This window comes from Pinus tabuliformis, chromosome 4_2 (genome assembly GCF_031772625.1).
Source record: "Pinus tabuliformis cultivar Carrire ecotype Pingquan chromosome 4_2, CPIR1, whole genome shotgun sequence".
In the NCBI taxonomy this organism is placed as follows: Eukaryota; Viridiplantae; Streptophyta; class Pinopsida; order Pinales; family Pinaceae; genus Pinus; species Pinus tabuliformis.
The window spans coordinates 722,573,205-722,588,054 of record NC_142304.1 but is presented as its reverse complement, the minus strand read 5'-3'; positions in this window follow the sequence as shown (position 1 = coordinate 722,588,054).

Genomic DNA, 14,850 nt, shown 5'->3' with positions numbered 1-14,850 from the left:
CATAAGTCACCTTATATACATGCAAGGGTGTAAACAAATAAAAATATAAGTAAAGTGGAGGTATGGTAAATAAATAAAATGTCTTTTTATACTTACTCAAACGGTATGGTAAATAAATATAAATATAAATAAACTAGACGCATGGTAAATAAATAAAACCTCTTTTTATATTTAGTCCATAACTCTCGTTCTATTTATGAAGGCTCAAGAAAGAGGTTTTATTTAAGTGAATCCTATGGGCCAAATACCATATTTGTAAAAGAGGTATGGTAAATTAATAAAAATATAAATAAACGAGAGGTATGGTAAACAAATAAAACATTTTTTTATATTTACTCCATAAGTCACCTTATATTTACGAACACTCAAAAAATGCGTTATATTTAGGTGAAACCTATGGGCAAAATACTATGGGACAAATACCATGGACTAGATTGTTATTAATACCATGCAAAAAAACATTATTAACCCTAATATTAGTATTATTAAAAATAAAAATGGCACATGGTATTGACCCATGGTATTCACCAAAATGGCACATGGTATTGACCCATGGTATTCACCTAGAATGTAGCCTATCTAAATGGGGGAATTAAACTGCATAGATCCATCTTTACTCTGGATCTACTAACCCCCGAGAGGTATCAAATATCGTGATATGCAAACTAGCATAGAGTGACAAAATATTTGATCCGATCAAGAGTAAAAATGGATGTTGTAATTTAATGTATGTTAAACATTTTAGCTTGGTTAAAATAAAAATCAACTATTAATTTTATTAATTTTTATAAATTACTAATAGTAATTTTTAAGCTCCAGGTTTATGATAACCCATGGTATTGACCCATGGTATTAATGTGAGCATACACTATTTAAAGGGGAAATTCTATCATCTTAGATCCATCTTAATTCTGGGTCTACCAAGTGCTTAGAGGGATAAATAGATTTCATCCCCCTAAGAGTGGTAGATGTGGAGTTAAGATGGATATAGGTTGGTTTTTATGATAACGAAGATATTAAATAGACTTAGGAAATTATATTGTAAAAACATCTTAAGGTGAATGGTTAAAGCATAGACATTGAACAAGTATATTTCTATACTTCTGTTTTAAACTGAAACAAATCCAGATCTAAAAGGAATGGATTGATTGCACTAGCCATCCTTCTATAACTTTCCAACATATACTGGAGTAAACAAATTGTAATTTGGGTAATTTTTCTAATTGCAAACAAGAACATACTTGTGTATTGGCAGGGTGGTTACGAGGTCCCTAGAAGTGATGAATTTGAATTTTTCTTGGTTTTATATATACTATTAGGTTTTTTCTCATGCTTTCTGTGAATGGCACGGGTGAATTTTATCCTACATCCACTAAGTTATCGATATGTAATTTCGGTATTTTTGATTTCAAAAGATATTTTAAAGAAATGCAATGATTTCATTTGTGTATTCAATAAACACAAGATTTTATAATTGAGTAAAATATTCGCCATGCCTAGCGAGAGATTCACCAAAAAATTATATATACATATCATATTATTGATAAAATCGCCTTCCATTTTTCCTATATACCATGGAGATTCGCCCATTTATTATACATGTAAATTTTGGGGGGTTCTTAAAATTTTCCCTGGCGCAAGTTCAGTTGTTTCACTGTCATCATCACTATCATTATTGCATAGACAAGGAAATGGACCACAGTTAGAACAAAAGCCCATACTTGATAATTCTTTGTTATTGTCTTCTTCATTCTTGATCAATAGAAAGCGCGGTGCTCCCAAAGTTGAATATTTGTTGATATCTGTAATTGTCACTGAATTTGATATGTCAATATCATAGTTTTATAAAACCCTCCTTCGAGCTATCTTCTCCTTTCCCATCATCTTGATAGATCTCCTTCAAGTGATCAAGCTTCTTCTGAAGGACCTGCTCTGATACCAATTGTTGGGAAAAATATCGAGAAGGGGGGGGGTGTGAATAAATATTTTAAAACTCACTTAAACTTCTATTTTATTATCCATATTTCTATATGCAACTTTACAGAAAGAAACATGTGTATGCACGCGACTGTTATGCAGACAACTAGCATATATCTTGTTAACTAACTTTTTAGTTATTCCATCATCTGTTTAACTTGAACCAGTCTATCAGTACTTCATTAGGAGTTAATTAAACAGTAACTATGTGTAGTAAGAATAGAATAAACCATCACACATAAGCAATATATCAACACATATGAACACCAGGATTTTTAGGTGGAAACCAAATGTGGGAAAATACCACTACTGTTGTCGTCTTTGTCTTTATCTTTTATTATAAATAAAACATCTTACAATCGTGTATTGGTGCAGTCTCATACCAGCACATAGGCACCCACCTGAAGAAGGCTAAAACCTTCTCTCATTCTCCAACACCCACTAGAAGGGAGCTCGAACCCCTTGATCTTGTTTACCAGCACCCACCAGAAGGAAGCTCCAACCCCCTAATTTGATTTACCAACTACCATTAGAAGGAAGCTTTGACTTCCTTACTGAAGGATCCAATCCTCAACACTTTCGTGGACCACGTTTCATAATTTTCATACTGGATCCACCTGAACAAAAACATCAAATCTGTAAGCCACATTTCATCAAATTTTCAGACTAGACCCACTACCATCATTTAAGCCCAATACCAAATATCAAAACTGAAACTGATCACTACAACAAATCACTCAATCATTGAACCAACTGAATCAACCAATCACTGAACCAACTGAGACCCAAATCAATCAACTTATTCTCAAACAACCAAAGCAGTTAGATCACTATAACTAGAATACCAATACTGAACCCAAACACTGCATCAACTCACTGAACCAACTGAAAACCATGATCAATAAAATGTCAGAATATATACGCTACTTTACTTTAGAAAATCCACGTGTATACGCGACTTCCTTGAAGCATACCTGTGTACAGATCTCAAAACATTGAACCCTGAAACTAAATCAATGTCATTTTGAGTTACACCCCACTGAATTACTCTAAAATAATCATAGAACCATCAGAGATCTTTAATCACATACAACTAGCAGTATCATCAGTCTCCAATCAAAAATGCGTCTTCAATCATCAATGTTAAACTCAGATCATCAAATAAGACTTCATTGAAAGACAAGAGAAAACTGCAAGACTGATTAGACTGATCAGATATCTTATTCAATAAAACCCTAACTTATATACACGCTTTCCATAAAACACTTCCGCGTGTATATGCGCTTTTCAGGAATCACACTCATGTATAAATCTGAAATGATATGAAAATTACCAGTATTAAACCCACGTATGTACATGCATGTACATATCTACAACTATTGACTTATAGCTTCTCTGCACATCAAATCTTCATAACAAAACCCATCTATCAACATACATAATAAAACATGTGTCAAACATAAATGTTACAGATCAAATCAATCCATGATCAATGTAGTCATTTTAGATCTATTGGAACTGATCCATCATCAAATCCTCGGGTGCATACTTAGTTTCAGATCAAAATATTCATTAATAACCCATTACATGTACACCCGCTTCAAATCTAACTATGCAATATTCATTACTTGCACACCCAAATACTTTGATCTTTATCTCCTTATATATCTTAGCCCTTATTCAATACCAAAGGTCAAAACCACACTAATGTCGATGGTATTGTTTGATGGGATAAAATATCTATTGTTGGGCTCAATACCATGGTAAATACCCTTGGTATTTAGAATACCATGGTGCAAAAACTGTATGCACCTTTTATTCTCCATACCTGCATATGTACGTGGTTTTGATTCACAGAAACCACATATACTTCTTAAAACTTCATCTTTATCATTCCTTTGTCTTTGAACTGATATTCCATTATCCAATATTTCTTTCACATGTAGACACATCCTATTGACATCTTCATCAAGTACGTTGCCATCAAAAAACAACTCATCAAGTAGGTTGCCATCAAGAACAACACATTAGTCATAATGCCAAATTCTCTAAGATAGAGAATAAGGTGCATAAGGGTGGGAGCTGGCAGGGCTCAGCCAGGGAAACAAGGTGCGAGACACTTTTCCCATGACTTGGCTACCACCTCTTTCAATGTTGTTTCACCAGATACTCGGAAAGAAATTTGTAAGCTTGAGACCCAAGCGGGAGAAAAAAATCATCTCTTTTGGATTCTAGGCTTTTGGAGGACATGTCAGCTTGGGTTCCTGAGCCTGGGCATACTAGGGAAAGGAGGAAGTAGTACCTAAACTCTGTGGCTCTTCATTGGAAAATAAATACCTTGCTGGGATTAGTCTTAAAGGATAAGAAAGTGGATAAATATAATGTTTTTGCATCCCTGGAGGACATCAGGACGATGCACAAGAATTAGAGTTTTTCTTTGATAAGATTAACTTCTACATGGCGCATGTGGAGAGCCATATTTCCTATGATTTAGATTGTTGGAACCTGATGGATCCTCCTGGTTCCAGTGCATGCACTCCACCAATTATTTCGTCCTCAGATAATGATCACAGAGCATTGATGGTGGGTGGTGCAGTATGTTGGTCTTCTAGTGGTTCTTGTCTCATTTATGTAGGACACTTGTTATCTCTTTTGGTCTCCTTGTTGTGTCGTCATAAGCTAGTCACGACGTTGTGATCTTCATGGTGGTTCTGGGCCCTTTTTGCAGGGAACTTGTTGTTTCTTTTGGAATACTTGTTGTAGAGAAATGGTTAAATGTGACACTTTAGTCTCAATTTGGTTGTTTGTGTACTGGTCATAGTAATTTTTTAAGGTCTCTTATGTGGAATTCTGGTGGGATATTTTGTTGTTTGAAAGTTGTAGGCAACACTTATACTTGGGTAATCTATTTGTTATATATGTATGGGATAGTTGGGTAGCGATACAAACCAACTCTAGCCTTGGCCTCAATGTAATCTAGTTATGGGAGTCTTTTGGTCCTCTGGTCATCAATGGCAACAAGATGAGGAGAGGTTTTATCCTCCATGGTCACTTTTGAAATCCATGTAACTATGTTTTTTGAGTAATATAAAGCCTTAATTCACATAATTCAATGTCTGTATATGTATATATATTAGTAGAGAGAGAACAATTAAAAACATATTTTGTGTGTGTGTGTGTGTGTATATATATATATATATATATATATAGAGAGAGAGAGAGAGAGAGAGAGAGAGAGAGAGAGAGAGATGTTCTCTAAATATGAGGGGTATGTATTAACATTTTAATGTGGAGAATTATAAGTAAAATATTTTAACATCAACTATGTATATATATTATACAAACAAGTGAAAATTAAAAGTTTCTTATAGTTAAAACATTTTATTAGTGTGTTATTGAAAACCAGCAGAGGTCCATCTTAACTCCAAAGAGAAATCAAATCTATCCGTAAAAACATTTTCTCAAGTTTGAATCTTGAGTAATTTAATCCCTCTCAACTCTAGAATTAAGATAAATCTATGTATAGAAAATAAATAAATAAATATCCTAAAACTCTTAATAAATCTAGAATTAAGATAAATCTATGATGATATGAAAAAAATGATAATAGAAAATAAATGAATAAAATATCCCAATAAAAAATTTCACATGGAAAATTTTCTACAACAAAAGTTATGTTTAAAAATGCAACACAATTGAGTCACCATAAATAACATCAAACTTTAGTATGTCAAATTTTGAAAACAGTCACACTAAAAGTCTAAAAACTTTGCTAGTTTATAAGTTTAAATTTGTGTTATAAGTTTGGAACTAACATCAATAAAATATTTGTGATTGACATATAAATATACTAGCACAACCACATTTATTTAAATAAATGTGGTTGAGATAAGTCTATAACTATATATCAATCACATGCATAGCCACATTAGTAAATGTGGTTAAAAATCTTTAATTGTATAAATTTAATATCGTTATCGATAAAATATATAATGATAAAAATAATCTTACAAAACAATTATTATATTAAAAAATCTCAATTAATAGTAATAATAATAAACCTAGGAGATTAATGTTTTTAATCTAAAAGATTAATATTATTTTTAATTAATACTGGTAAGAAAATTTATTAACAATAATAATATTAATAAACTGAATGGATTAATATTATAAACCCAAAAGATTAATAAACTCAATAGATTTATATTAAATACATCACATTAATATTATAAACCCTATCAATAATATTAAACCTTAAGAATGTCAATCTTTAAATTAATATTAAATCCAATTCATTAATATTACAAACACAACCTATATAAACACTAACGTATGTTATGTCTATATTTAACTATGCTCAACTATCGTTTAGCATAATGGATTTCCATATAAAGACAATCTTTCTACAATACTCTATTAATTCTATAATTATATTAAATAAATCAATATGATGTTTTTTTTTTTTTTTTTAATTATAATTTATTTATTTTATTATTTTTAAAAATATAATAAGATTTAAATTTTGTTTTTTTGAGAAGAGATTAAATTGTAATAAAGGATAAGATTGCGTAAAGAATTAAAGTTCTACGTTACTTATATGTATATGATCCTATTAAAGATAGTCTATATAAAATGGTCTAAAACCGAAATGGTCTAAAACCGATCGGTCTCAGTAAGAGTAAAAGTTTTCCAAATTATTAATAAATTATTTTAGATATTAAGTTTTATTTATATTAAATCATTTAAGATTATATTAATAAATATTAAAATATTAATTTTTTAATATTATAAATTTTCTATTTCCAAAATAAATTAGTATTTATTTTTGTGTTAAAATATAGCTATTTTTCTTTTAAAGTAACATTTAAAATGGTTAAATACTATTTAAAAAACAAAATATTTAAAAATAATAATAATTAAAACATAATTTGTATTTACTTTTTTCATTTAAAATAAAATTTACTGTTATTTATTATGAGGTTTTTTCGACAGTCAAGTATGAGAGAGATGTATAATTCTCTGAGAGATTTTTTCCACAGTCAAGTATGAGAGTGCATGCTCAACCACAAGTTGATAGACATTCTTTTAAAATATATATATATATATATATATATGTTCTTAAAAACAAAAATATTAACTATAATAAAAAACAAAAATAAATATTCATATTTTACCCACTCTTAACCATTAATAAAATATTTTGATATCCATATGAAATATCATTATATTTTCTAAAAAAAATTTGATACATCACCTAAATAAACTTTTTAAAAATATTTTAATATATAACTCAAATAATGTTTTTAAATACACATGTTAACTAATTTATTTCAATCTTAATTTCATGCATATGTATATGGAAAGAAAATAAATAAATAAATAATTTATTTAGTGTCCATTATAATAAAATATTTCATGCTTAAAGAGAATGAATAATTAAAAGTAAAAAATTCAAAGAGATATATAATTCATTTAATTCTTAATATCAAATTAATATGTAACATTTAAAAAAATATTATTAATAATAAAAAACTCAATGTGACTCATAAATAAAATCTTTCAATAAAAATATTTAAATGTGTATATATTATATACACATTGTGATCCTTTTTAAAGTAAATTCTTGATCATGTTTGAAATCAACCAAAAGTGTGTTTGAATTGTAAATTTAAGCTATGTATCTTACACAATTCAAAAGGTAGAGGGTTAGTTCAATTTTTCAAGTTCTCATTGCTAAAAGAACCACCCTAATGGAAGGTCCCAAGGTTTCTCTTGGATAGATGGATCTGCTTAGATATTTCCTCTGGAAAAAAAGCATACACAATCCAAATTTCCATGTAAATTTTGAAGACATTAAATCCATTTTATACATTCAAACATTTATATAAACAATGAAAAATACCATATGATATATATCTTAATTACAAATTTTCATTTTACACTTTAAGAGATTTGATCCTCTATTACTAGATATTTAGTTAAAATAGATCTATAGAAATTATTTCTTTTATTTTCCTTAAATTAAATAACAATCTAAACTTAAGTACTCCAACCTAAAATATATTTTTAAAAAGTAAAAATACAAGTATTTAAAATTATGAATAATTAATTTTAAATTGTTTTTCTTTAAAAATTAAAGTGATAAACCAACAACGTTTTTAAATAGAAGCAATTTTTAACTAAATTTACCATTTATTTAAAATAAACAAACCCTATCAAAATTAAAATTTCAAAACACTCACAATAAATTTAACTTTTTCACACCTCCCAACCCATCTTCACAAAAAATATCACAACTTTTTCACACCTCCCAACCCATCTTCACAAAAAAAATATCACAACTTTACAGATTTTTCTATTGTATTTAACCTGATCACACCTCCCAACCCATCTTCACAAGAAATATCACAATTTTACAGATTTTTCTATTGTATATAACCTGAATATGAATTTCGCCCCTTAAGGAACAATTTGCGTATCAAATTCCATCGCTGAACTTACCATTAAAACCTACCATGCAAATTTGATCAGGGCACCTTATTTACCTGTCACGTCAGTGCGGGCTTCCATCATTTTCTGGGAATCCGACTCTACTTTGGTCAGTGTCTCGGTACGATAAATTTTATGTGACCGGGTGGCTAACGTTTTGCTTGTTTCTTTTGAAGATTTTATTTTATTTAATAATTGTTCGATCGAACTTCTGCGGTCATATTCATCCACTCATGAAATCTGCCATGGTGTTTCCTTTAAATGTGACATTATTGTACGTTACCCTCTTAATGTGCCGCAGCATTTTCCGCATGACGAGACGCATTGTTTTGACACCTTTACTTTCCACACACATTCCACAATAACTACGGCGACGGAAATGATTCTGATGTTTCTCTCTGCAGTTGTCTATAACGTGACTTTTTGAAAGTCTTTTTGGCGGGTTTTTCCGGTCGAAATCCGGCAGGAATTTATTGGAATTGCAAGTTTGATAGCTAGTTTCTGCACAATGAAAGCGTCGCAAGGGTTTCCGAGGGTGCTGAATCCAAATATGCAGTTAAAAAACCATTTTAACTGCAACAAATCAAAATTTAAGTTCAATTTCTTCCGCCGGATTCCGTCACCGAAATCTCCAAAAAATCACATTATAGACAACTCCTTTCTCTCTTACCACATATACCCCATTTTACACTGAATACTTCATTATTGCGTGGCCCCCACGTCTTTCTGTCCGTATAGCGGCAGACCACCTTCTACACGGGGGCCCACGTCCTACGTCCTTTCTTTCGCTCTCTCGGTCCGTGGTTTGTTTATCGTAGGTTCGTAGGCGGACCCAGGTCAGAATGGAATTAGCTGTTCCATCGAGGTGACCGGGTTACCGGCATTAACGACTGGGCTCTTCGTTACGTTTCGAGGGTGGTGCCGGCGCTTTACTCAGTTATTTCTGAACCCGTTGCGTGTTGTAGTTATCGCGATGTACTTTCCGACGGCAACATCCAAGTATTGTGCAAGGGGTCCACCGGCGAGGAATACTTTAAACTCCAACCAGTTAGAGGTGGTTGCTTTTGAAGGGTGAAATTATTTGCTCTGTTTTTTTTGGCCTCGGGGAAAGTGGGTTATGAAATTTTAAAAAGAATACGTATTTTATTCATGTCTGACTATAATTATTTATTTATATATAAGTTTATTGGGAACCTTATTAACAAATTTAAAGACATTTTAATATTCTGAAAAGTTAAAAGATCGAAGCTATACTTTATAATTTGAGGATATCTTTTATAATATGAATTTTCCCAGATTAAATGTATCATTAATTTAAAAATTTTGTACATAATGAAACAAGTGTGACATAGTAGTTAATATCGACTATTTAATTTAAATATAATAATATTGCAATTTGATATATAGATGATAGATTTTTGAATATATATATTGTAACAAAGATATGTAAAAAAAAAAAAATTTCATTATTCCGAATGTATTAACTTACATATTCGTAATAACCTTAATTCCACATATGGTCAATCTCATCATAATTAAAGTTTTAATATATGGATATGGATTGCACATGGCTTAAATTATTTACCAATACGATTAAATTCATAACCCCGTGTAAACAAATCTTTTGAAATAAATAAACAGATGTGGCCCCCTTCCCAACCTGGGTCGGATCCCAAGTGTACCATAGATGGCCACGCACTAAAGAAGAGACAAGGGTTATTAATGACCAGGTACATCAAGTGGCTCTACACTGACCGTCGATCTGAAAGGATCTCACGATGCTGAATCGTTAGGGTTATACCTAACCAACTTACCCCTCTTTGGCCGATACTCTGTCATTCTTCACTAGTTGAGTTTGGATTCTTGCTCCGCAACAGTTAGCCTCTACGACAACCGAGAAGGTTCGAACCCTGACCTCATGGTTGCTAGCCTTTTCTCACGACGAAGCAGGTAAGGGAATTCTCTTACAGTTCATTTGTTCATTGCATTCATAATATGTACATTTCCTTTGAAGGGTTGAGGCATGGTGATTGACTGTGCGCGGTGGTTTGCAGCGCCGACCCTGGACTTTCGTGTCCAGAGAGGTTGGAATGTTCAGCTCTCCACTGGCGGGACATATACACATCACTAAAGGCCAGGTAATCCCTTCGCAGACTTGTGAAAGACTACTCCCTTTGAACATATTCATGGTTTCGAATAAAGATCTTAGCCAGGGTAAACTGGTTTGAACTGTTAGGATGTCAACGAGATTTTGAGCTTACATTTCATCCGTAGGTATGCCTTATCGGTTGTTCATTTGTCTTTCTTTTGTTTAGTTAAGATTTTGGGTTTCAAGCCCTCAACTCATAACATATTTGCTTGATACAGGTATGTTGCTGCCCTTGGTTTATTTGGAGAACAACACCCGAAGATCGAATCCTCACCAGGTTCTTCATCATATGTACAGGTTGGGTCTCCTCTAGCTATGATACTACTCCTAAGTTGTTCTGAGGTTGGGAACAGAACTCGTTCACCGTTGCAAGATTATGGCTCATGGGTCTAGTTTAAAATTAGGGTTAAGGGTTTTTAAGGGTTTACATCTATTCATATATCAACACTTTAATACTCGGTTAAAGTTGTTAGCTCGAACAGAGTAGGTTTGAAGTACTGTTAATGATGGATGTCTTTAAGTTGCCCTACGCGACCGAATATTGGATTAAGCTCGGACTACTTCCTTGCAAACAAATGTTGTATAAAATTTTATTACTGTTCATGAGGTTTCTTTCGCATTACTTCTCTGTTTCTAATTAAGATATGCATTTTATGAAAATCAAACATCTGAAGCTTGGTATTCGTAGTATTTATTGATTGTAGGGGATATTCTCATAATTTACTGCCTGATAGGAAATAACTTCTATTTCCAGTATCTTGTAGGAATACAATATAAATAACATGGTTTGCAAAGGCTAACACCTTCTGCCTAATATGGTAATTTTCTGTTATATGTATGAATATAAAAGATACTCGGTTATGCTGGTTATGAATCATAGTCTTGGCTTATCTATACTCATTCTTGGATCAACTTGTTTTAATTTTCTAAATGATTCCTTATTTCTATTAGCCAATGAATATTACTATAGTACCGATTCTAAATTTGTACATAATTCTCTTTTATATGATTTAGTTATATGATTGGTTTTTACTAAACAAAGACCTACAACTTCCTGTGATAATTCGTTTATGAATGTATATATGTGTATGCGCAATCATTTATCTTGTTTTTACAATCCTAAATCTATCAATAATAAATTCAAGCCTGTGTCAGTTAATAGTTAACTAATTCACCACTATACTTTTTGTCTAGAACATCTGAACTTATCAGAGAGCTGAACAATTACTCATGAGAATTTAATATTTACTTATCTGTTTGGTGGACAATTATTCTTCAACAGATCGTTGTTTTACCTATCTGTCTGATAGTCTCTTCCTCCCAACCACGAGTCTGGCAATTACGTCCAGACTCTCCCCCAAGCACTATCTGTGTTCCGCACTGGATTAACCAGCTACAGTCAGTACCTTGGGCATCAGGGTTTCCACCCAGCCTCAAGTCCTGTACTTTCTATTGACCGTCTTGTTCTGCAAAATCCCACTGGTTTTTCCTTCTCCCTCCTAGCTCTAGGATTATTTTTCCCTCTCTTCCCTTTTTCAGGTAGAGAGTAACTGTCTTTTCTTGGCAATTGTTTCTTTTAACTACATTAAACAATTACTATTTATTAAAACATCCTTACCAAAAGTTTTGGTAAACACAACATATATGGCACTCTAGCCTCAATCAGTTAATATTAAATCATTAACATGTAATAAAGTCTAATTTAACATTTAACAAAATTAACTTAGTAACTTTAGTCCTTTTAAGTGACTTGGGGATGTTACATCCCCCCCCCCAAATGAGGAACATCGTCCCTGGTGTTCTCTCTGTTTTCTGAAAACAAGGTTGGATAAGTCTCCCGCATAAACTCCTCCTCTTCCCAAGTGGCCTCATCCAGACCAAAGTGCTTCCATTGTACTTTAACCTAGGTGATGGCTCGCTTCTGTAAGTTGGTTTCTCTTTGGTCGAGAATACAAAGAGGTTCTGCCAAGAATTCTCCTTTCGGTTCGACCTGAATGTTTTCCCAATCAATACTTTTTTGAGGATTATACACATATTTTTTTAGTAGGGACACATGAAACACATTGTGAACCCGAATGTGGCTTGGTAGTGCCAGCTTATAAGCCACTGGTCCAACTCGTTCTAAGACTTGGAAGGGTCCACAATATCGGGGTGCTAATTTAGCACAACCTCGCCACTGTAAGGAACTTTTCTGGGGCTTAACCCTTAGATAAACGTGATCCCCAGGTTGAAATTCCCTGAAAGTTCTTTTTTTATCCACATACACTTTCTGTCTATCTTGAGCCACCCGAAGATTTTGTCTAACCTTCTTCACGGTTTCCTCCATCTCTACTAGCATGTCAGGACCCAATGCTAGCTTATTAACTGGGTTATTCCAGTCTATGGGTACCCTGCATTTCCTCCCGTATAACACCTCAAAGGGGCTCATACCTAGAGATTCGTGATGCCCATTGTTATAAGCAAATTCTACTAAATGGAGGTAGTCCTCCCACTTGTGAGGTTGTTGCATTACAAACATGTGTAGCATGTCCTCCAATACTTGATTCACCTGTTCGATCTGCCCATCCGTTTGGGGGTGGTAAGAAGTACTGAATTGGATCTGGGTACCCAATCCTGAAAAGAGAGTCTTCCAAAATGTGGATGTGAATTTCACATCTCTGTCAGAGATCACCACCTTGGGTATTCCATGTAAACGAAAAATCTCCTTCATAAAAATATCTGTGATTTCCACAGTTTTATACGTTGATTTCACAAGTATGAAATGAGTTGTTTTACTCAATTTATCAACTACCACCATTATAGAGTCATGTTGTTTCCTTGTGTGGGGTAACCCAGTGATGAAATCCAACGATATAGTTTCCCATTTCCATTCAGGAATGGGCAATGGTTGTAACAATCCGGCGGGATGTTGGTGCTTAGCCTTTACTAACTGATACTCCAAGCATTTGGACAAATATTTTGTGACATCCTTCCTCAATCCTGGCCAATAGTATCCTTTTTTGATGGTTGAAAACATTTTCTGCTAACCCAGGTGGCCAATACAAGGTTTTCTGTGAAACTCGTCCAATATTAGTTGTTTAACTGAGTTTTGGTTAGGAATGTAAACTCTGTTTCGAAATGTCAGAAGGTTGTTAGAGTTTATTTCAAACTCTAATTTTTCCTTGTTTAGCAAGTTTTCTTTTCCCTGTTACCAAAGGATGGTGTATTCCAGATCTCTATTAGTTGCCTCTTTAACAATGTTAGGAATATTTAAATTCACTTGACTCATTTGGATCTTATAAACACAATGCACCTTTTTGCTTAGGGTGTCGGCAATACGGTTTTCTTTCCCTTTTAAATGTTTCATTTCAAAATCAAATTTGCTCAGAAATGTTGTCCATCTAGCCTGGCGAGCGTTTAAACTAGGTTGATTAAAAAAAATTGTAAGGCTGCTATGATCCGTCAGCAGCAAAAACTTTTTCCCCAACAGGTAGTGCCACCACATTTTTAGTGCATGTACCACTGCTGTTAATTCAAGATCATAAGCGGAGTATCGTTGTTCGTAATCTTTTAACTTTTGAGACTCATAAGCAATCACCTTTCCTTCTTGAGTTAGTACCCCACCGACACTTTATTTGCTTGCATCATTGCAAACCACGAAGGACTTTTCCAGATTTGCTACTTTTAACACCGGTGCAGTAATGAGTAGATGTTTTAATCTTTCAAAACTTTGCTGACATTCGACGGTCCATTGAAAGACGCGCCCCTTTTTTTCTAAAGAGGTCATTGGAAAGGCGATTTTTGAAAAAATTTCAATGAACCTACAGTAGTATTTGGCTAATCCCAAGAATGACCTGATATCAACGACATTCTTTGGGGTTGTCCATTCCATGATTGTTTTGATCTTTTCCGGGTCTACTGCGATACCGTCTTTTGATATAACATGACCCAAGTATTGAATCTGATCTTTAAAGAAGTCGCACTTACTAAATTTGGCATATAATTGATTCTCCCTTAGTGTCTGCAATACTATTTTCAGATGTTCCTTATGCTCCTCCTGATTTTTAGAGTATATTAAAATATCATCAATGAATATCAATACAAATTTGTCCAGGTATGGCTGGAAAATACTATGCATTAGGCTCATAAAGGTGGCTGGGGCATTTGTGAGGCCAAACAACAACACCACGAACTCGTAATGTCCATAACAAGTACGGAAAGTTGTTTTGCAGATGTCTTCTTCCTTTATTCTTATT